Source organism: Melozone crissalis, unplaced genomic scaffold, assembly GCF_028551555.1.
Source record: "Melozone crissalis strain CALT ecotype California unplaced genomic scaffold, PUWL_Pcris_2 ptg000039l_1, whole genome shotgun sequence".
Lineage (NCBI taxonomy): Eukaryota > Metazoa > Chordata > Aves > Passeriformes > Passerellidae > Melozone > Melozone crissalis.
The window spans coordinates 7727278-7735502 of record NW_026535817.1 but is presented as its reverse complement, the minus strand read 5'-3'; positions in this window follow the sequence as shown (position 1 = coordinate 7735502).

Genomic DNA, 8225 nt, shown 5'->3' with positions numbered 1-8225 from the left:
ACAAAACTTTCAATCTCCTATACATCCAATCAGAGCTCCTAAATGGCATGCCACCATTAGCACCCCAGCAGTCATCAACTGCCATCACTGCAGCTTTCTGAGCATTTTGTTGATTTAAAAACAGTGATCCCAGCAAAGAGGGAACCATCTCTGATTGCTGTGTTGAACCTGGACAAATACTTGTGCTTTTGCTTCCATTTCCACTACCCAAAAAAAAGGCAAAATTCAATCTTCATTTGCCAAAGGCTCTCATATGGATTAAGCAGATGGATAAAGAACATCTTTGTTGCTTACTCCCTTCGGGCTTTGGGGGGAGATACAGAGATTTAGGTTCAGAAATTATCAGTCTGTCATTCTTTGGCAGACACAGAAAAAACATAAGTACTGCAAACCTACACTGAAACTGCTTAAACACAATGTCTGATTTGGGGCATGCCCACAAGTGCAACCAATTTTATGGGAGCTCAGTCAGCTCCTCCAAGTGGAATTTGCAGCAAAATCTTCAGTGACATCATGTTCTGAAGTGGGCAGTCCATCTCTAAAGCAGGTATGACTACAGCTATTAAGAATTCTGTTAACTAAGCACTGAGTTAGAAATAACGTGCTAACAGGCTCTCAGTGCAAAAGGTTCTGTCTGCTAGGTACTAAACCAAGCCAGTACACTTGTGAGTAACTGGTGGCTCAGGATGGATTCTGTTTCTCCTTGCTCTCTTCAAGAGTTTCTATAATGTGCTTTGTTACTGTAGCACTTGCTAGAAAAACGATGAGGAAAAAACTAAGCTTACATAGTCTGGCATCAGAAAGCAATTTTTTCAGGCCAGCTATGGTGTTCTGCAAGGTTTTCATTATGTGAGCATCAAATGAGACTGAAAGGCAATCAAAAGTTGTTCTGTAAGTGCCATAAAACCTTGATTTCTTCCTGTTATTCTGTTCTCTAGAAACTTGCCCACATTGCAGCTTTCAGTGGTGTGACTTGACACTGCTTAACCCCAATCACAGCTCTCTCTCCCTGAAAGCCCTTGGCCACACTGCTTTCTCTAGGACTGACAGCACATTTATGGAATTAAAACCACCCTGCTCATCTGTCCCATTTCTCTGTGCAAGCCAGCAACAAATGAATGCACTGCTCCTTGGAGCAAAGAGGTGTCAGGGAAGGAATGATATCACCAGGTCAGTGTTTTCTAGGCTAACTTCAGAGTGACATAATATCCCAAAGACCCTAACTGTGGTGATCCAAGGCCAAAATCAAATCATACTTCCAGAATTCAGGGATGAATAATTCTTTGCTCTATATTGCTCTGTTCATTCCACTTCTCCGTAACAGTGGACTGAGCACTGACAGTATCAGAAATTACTTTCTTTTTATAGACAAAACCCCATAATCTTGCAAGAAATTTTAGGGGAAAGAAGAATGCAGCTAAGCACATTCACAAGTCTTTATGGACAATGGCCAATTTTGAACTTGCAGAAAAGGTTTAGACTTCACCAGAGAAGCAGTGAACAAAACTTCTGACCAGCAAAGCAGCCAGGTCACTTCTTTTCCAACTTGCCTTTAGGACCGCTGCTGTGAAAGCCTGTTACACCTGCACTCAGAGAATGCTGAGATTACAGCTCCCAGAGAAAAAACGTCCAGACCTGTCCAAATGGAAAAAATGTGACAATTACAGACTCTGTAGAAGTTGTCAATCCATCGAAAATGCACTCAGCCATGGAGTCCTCAGAGCCCCTCTGGCAGAGCTCTAACCAAAGGTCAAACTTGAATCCCATTTCTTTAATGCATGCTGCAGCCTGACTGCTATTTCCTACATGGGACCCTGTAAAAAGCACCTTAAAGCCCAAGCTGCATCCAAGCCTTCCAATAGAGCTCTTGTGTGCTTCAATCCACAAGGACAAGACAGTGTAAGAACAGGGTTTGTAAAAGCTTCTGCACTGTTGCAATCGACACATGCAAGATTCTCAGTAATTTTGGATAGCTGATACAAGCCCATGCACCCCCTCCCTGTGTCACCAACCCAGGACACTCAGGCTGGAAGCCCCTTCCTGCCTCTTGCTTGCCAGGGCCACAGGACTGCCAGGAAGTATCAGCCACTGTATTGGAATGGAATCTTTCAAAAGATGGGTTTCCCACCACCCACCGGGAACAGACATGACCTTCAGAACATCTACCAAGAGATTTCAGGGCAGTCCCAGTCTGCAGAGCCTCGTTGGTCAAACAGATGTGTTCAAGTGATCATATACAGCAAAGCCCACTGCTCCAGGGAGCAGGTTTTGTAGAGCAGCACAAAAGGTTTAGAGCAGAACACTGCAGCAGGAGGGCAATCGCTGTCAGAAGCAACAGGCGACTTTCAGTCCAGCAGAGAAAGATTGGGCTCTACAATGTAATCATGCCTCTGTCCTTTCTAACCACTATTTCAAATTGAAAACAGACTGTACGTTCAAAACTGGGGCTATAGAGTGAAAGAAATCAGATTTTGATGTGGTCAAGTATCAATTTGACTGTATTACACCAATCTGCTTCAATGACAGCTTTAAGTGTTGCCAATACCATGAAAGATACCCTAAAGCAAATCCAGCCAATGCTGAAATAAGACATTTTTGTCTACACAAGTTTCACATCTATGAGTTTCATGTTTTCATTTTAAAAATAACAAGTCCCTTGCCTCAGGATGCCTGGAAAGCTTTGTGCTGTTGACTGTTTGACCTTTCCCTTGCTGTTACTGGGGAGGCTGAGCTGACCAGCCTGAGGAAGGGACTTCAAAACCCAACTGTTCAATTGTCAGGCCTTCAAAAGTAAATCTGTCCTGAGCAAGCAGTGTGTGCAGAAAGAAGGGAATGCAGCTGGAAAGGAATAGTTGCACCTTTTAGCACATGTGGACAAACATTAATGTGGCTGTTCCCACTGGCAGTTATTAAAAGAATTTTGTCTGTTCATTTATAACTGGAGTGGTTGCTACAGGCCAGGTTCAGTGTCCTGCACTGAGAGCTCTGGGAACCCTAAAATATAAAACAAGAAAGAGACAGACCTGCTTCTGTTGGTGTCAGATCCTTGCTGTCCATCAACGCAGTTTGGCATTGCTGCAGGCATACACAATACCTGGAAAGCAGCGAGGCGGGATACCTCTCCCCCTCCACTGTTTCCAAGACTAGGAAATGGCCCAAGTCTGCTTAAAACTAAACTTGGGCACACAGCCCTACAAACCACTGCAAATATTTACCAGAAAGGTCTTGTTCACCTCCACACACAACACATATGCTGTGCAAATGAATAAAATTAGAGGGAATTAGGGAGGGACACATGTACATCCAAAGCTTTCTTTAATTTGCATTGACTTCAGTTTTGTTTTTCCAAAAGGTTTAGGTGAGTCTTCAACCAAAGCAGGTTGAAAAATACTGCTTCATCTTCTCTCCCTAAGGCAGGACCAGCCATCTACAACACTCTTGACAGACTGATCTCCACTGAAAGGTTTCAGCTCATCTTGGGTGAGGTCAAACTCATCGAGGTCAGTCCCAAGAGGCCATTAATTAACAACCTCCTGATTAAATTGGCATTTTCTTGTGTAGAGAAAGTCTTACAGGAAGAGTTTGCAGTTTTAACCTGTGACTCAGTAGGCAGCCATGGGGAAGACAAGCTACCTGCTAGCCGGGGAGGTAAGGAGGGGAAATAAACTGGCAACTGGTAGGGGATGGGCAATTTCATCCAATAACTGGCTGCCAGCAGTGAGAGTCACGAATCCATCACCAACAGGGCTCCCAGCTGCCTCCCAGGAAAAGCAGCAGGGAACAGTGGGAGCTGCACTCTGCATCCAGTTTAAAACTTACCCATGGACCTCTGCATGAACTTGTCTTGTTAGCTTCTAAGAGTAATTTAGAGCCATGGTCTCCTCAGTGCCACGAAACAGAAAGTTCTGTAGCTTAATCATGACACAACGCTTTTTCCCTTTCATTTTGTTTCTAAACTGCCTACCTGGCCATATTGCTGGCCAGGTCTGAGGACAGTAAATAATGTCTGAGCATTTTGTTGATTTAAAAACAGTGATCCCAGCAAAGAGGGAACCATCTCTGATTGCTGTGTTGAACCTGGACAAATACTTGTGCTTTTGCTTCCATTTCCATTACCCCAAAAAAGGGCAAAATTCAATCTTCATTTGTGAAAGGCTCTCATAGCCTAGTCTGAGGACAGTAAGTAATGGCTCCTGTTCTCCTAGTCACTCATCACTTTGCAGTCTTCTCTCATCCTTGCTTCCCACCAGTCATTTTCAGACTCCAGGCAATGTATGCAGTCTATAGGTCACCATACCATCAAGGCTCTTCGTGCACATGGACTGAAGCAAAGTGTGACAAGTGATCTTTTGTTTCAATTCAGTGTTCACTCAAGCCATGCCTGCTTGGACCTCATCTGCAACACAAGAGCCTGGTAAGGCAGATGAAACAAACAAGGAGGCTCTAAACAAATACACACGATGATACATCAGTGTGGAGTGAAAGTGACACAGTAGGTGCTGAGCCAAGGCAAAACACAACATAAACAGGTTAAATAATTAGGCAATCATTCTGACTGGGTTTTATTTCCTCTAGCCGGGGGATGCCTTTGACAGATCACAGAGTATTTTTACTCAATGTAAACGGCATTAAGAGGTGATTGCTCTGTTATGCCCTGAAGGTTAACAGATGCTTTATACCCAGCTGCATGGGAGAATCACTGTGTATGCTCCTCATGAAGCGGCAAGTCAGATTACCTGCAGATGACAGCCTCTATAAAACGTTTTAACATCTAAGCATAAAGCAGGAAAGAGAAGGGGAGAGGGTAAAGGGGAAAAAAAACCCCAAAAAATTAAAGTAAAAACCCCAACCTCATTCTTCCCTTCACAGGTCTTGTCAGCCATGCCTGTACCATTGCTAAGACAAATTTTGGTTGTGTCCATTAGTGAACAACCTCACAGACCATTTCAAGTGAGGTCCACATGTGAGACTGCCCAGGCTGAAAGCAGAGCTGCTCAGACAGTGAATATTATCAAGTGCAAGAAGTGGCAAAGCTTCTCAATTTCCTCCAGTTATCCTTATCACCAAATGATTCTTTTTTTCTGAAAGTAAACATAAAATGGCAGAAGGGTGAGCAGAGATAAATAGGTAAAGTAGTTAATGAAGCTATAGAGGCATCCACAGAGTAACTTCCCTGATTTAATTTTTCTGCATACAAAGACAAAGCAATCAGTGTGAAAGAACAGAACGTGTGATGAATACTTGGCAACTGATACAGAGCAAGACTTCTAATGACATCTTCACTGGATTTCAGAGATACTACCATGCCTCATTATATGCAACCTGTAGCCTTCTCTTATTGAAGCAGGCTTTGAGAACAGGAGAGGTAAGAGGAAAGCACATTTACTGCAAAGCGTGTGGAAATCATCACCTACACCATTTGGCTTTTCTCTCTATTTCCTTCCTTCTGGTTCCCTCAATGTCATGACACATTTCATAGGTGTGTGTAAGAATGACCAAGACTTTTGTTATACCATTCTGCTACCTATCGAAATAAGGGCTAGAATTAGCCAAAAAGTTAAAGCTACCAGATTATTCTGTGGCTGAAATTCTATTCCCATGTGCTCTAGATCCAGGAAGATTTATGAGCCCATTTCCCACAGATACCAGTGTACAATTACTTTGGCCATTTTTTCTTGTGGTAGCAGACCAGATTTGCATCTTAAAACATTCTTCCCTTCTCTGCCTTAAGAGTTTGTCATGACATCCTACAAATGCCACATCTGTTACGACAACTGTATGAAAGTAAAAACAAACCAAAACCTCAAAACATCATCTTTCCTATCCTTTGCACCCCACACGTTTTTCCTGCTAATTACACTGTTACTTTCTAAAATATCAGATCCAGCACAGCCCTCCAATATCTTTAGAGAGTGCAGGGCACTTATGCGGGTGCTTGAATGATACAAAATAACACCCTGGCCTTACTAAAACCCAGCAGTAATTCAGGTAGTGCAGGTTAGAAATCTTTGTGAATCAAATAATACTGCACAGGAAAATCTGTTCCACTAGATTCCCAATTGTAAATGTGTGAGTTGAGCAAAAACATTTTCTTATTTCCCATAATTGGGGAGTTAGAGTGGATATTGTCTATGCTCAGACTACAGCAGCTAAATGCTTAACATTAATAATGTCGTGTGTATAAACACAGCTTCTATTTCCAATTAAGTATTTGTTCACTGCTCTCTCTCATTTCATAGAGGACACAAGATTACATTAAAAGATGCTGAAAACATTACCAAAAATTCAATTTTCTGACTCATGCTTTACGTAAAGGAAAACAGATAAAGCAACCTGAAAAAGGTACAACAGAAAAACAACAACAAAAAAAAAATCAGTAAGCGATTGAAGAGAGAATGAGAGAGCCTGAGCACCACCACAGCCTGAATGAGATTAGCTGGAACAACAGCACCATCCCCTGCCCACATGGCAAATGGCACAGGCCTGGGGAAAATGACACTCCCGTCCCATTTGGGAAATGGGAATTCAACTCACTGCACCGACACCCAGAGCAACTGGAGCTGTGACCAGAGGCACTAAGAGCTGAAACAAGGCTTTCCACTTAGCTCTGTTTGCTGATTATCTCAACACCTCTTGAAGGCACAGCTAGAAAAAGCCTTTTGTGGTTCATGTGCAGCCACTCCATGAACCTTCAGTGTTTCTGCAGATGCTTTGTTGGGACAGGAAGAAAATAACCACATGCCAAAAGCTTTGCTGGGACGAAGAGGTGAAGACTTTTCATTTCCATGTCAGAAGTGCCGTGTCAGGACCAATTACAGACAGTGGGCAGGTGAGTTTCCCAAGTGCTGTTTAGCCACGTTCCAGTTACCTATTCCAGATAAGCCATCAAGTGCCATTTCCAGAGGACACCAGAAATACCCCAACACCACCAAAGCTGTGATCCACCACTCCTCACTGTAATGACTCACCAGTTCTCTGACTTCCAGATGAATTCTACACTAAATCAAAAAGAAAAGTTATTGCTCAGGCTTTTCATGCATAACATTGCCTTGTTCATGAATTACTGCTTTCAGCACATATTTGAGGAACTGGATGCCCACAGCAATTCCAGCTGTCAGGGAGCTGAAGTGAGATCAAGAAACAATATGAACAGCACTTATCAATCTAAACCAGGCAAAATCATAACTTGATTATGCATGAATAAGAAAACTGAGGGAAAAGAAATCAAGTAACGAAGCTCATAAGCTCCTTTCCCCTCCTCACTGTGTTCAATAATGCAAAGACAAACATACTGTGATGAAAGCAAATAAAGAATATCATACTTCTGGCAGTAAAATAGGAGCCTCTTAACACTATCCTGTGGGAGGAAGAGAAAAAGCAGGAAGGGACAGCAGCTCTCCAGGGAAAAACTATATTGTACTCACTGAAGTTTGACTTTGCAAAGAGATGGATAGGATTTCTCAACGCTTCTGAATTGTGGCAAAACGAACATAACACAAATTTTCATTACTCAAAATCAGAAGATGGAGAGAAAAAGCCAAACACACCAATGATTAACTATTGCCACAGAGGGAGTAATTAATTCATTGGCAGCTGTAATTGAAAGCTCTCTTAGGAAGGCACTGCACTGAAGATTCCAAATCTGGTATTCCTAGAGGGACTTTACACAGTAAATACTACAAATATTATGATTCAATTAACTGCTTTACATGTTAATTAGACTTCTTAGGGTAAGAAATGTTCTCAGATTCTGTTTTCTCTGTTTAATTTCTTCAAAAGGGAAATTCAAATGCTTTTGTCCATTTGCATCTTAACTTTCTGCAGATGACTGATACCACACTGACCCCTAACAACTCCAGGTCAGAGTCGCTACTTAAAAATTCTGCAAGTAATTAAGACCACTCAATTTAAACGATAAGCATCAGGTTTTTGACAAGTGTCAGACTCCGCTGGAATAGCTTCACATGCGAACCAAGAATCTACCGAAGAACTGAAAACAGATCATTAAGATCAGATGATGTTTTCCTAAGAATTCTAAAGAAACTGAAGGAAGCTGAAAAAATACATAAAGTCTAATCTCTAAACGAGTAGAAAGCAGTGCCTTAAAGATTTTTGTACATGATTTTGCCTTAGCAAATTTTAAGTCATTAAAAAAAAAAAAATGAAACCCATAACTACCCAAAATCCCCAAAACCTCCTGCTATCCATGCCAAGGTATTTCCAGG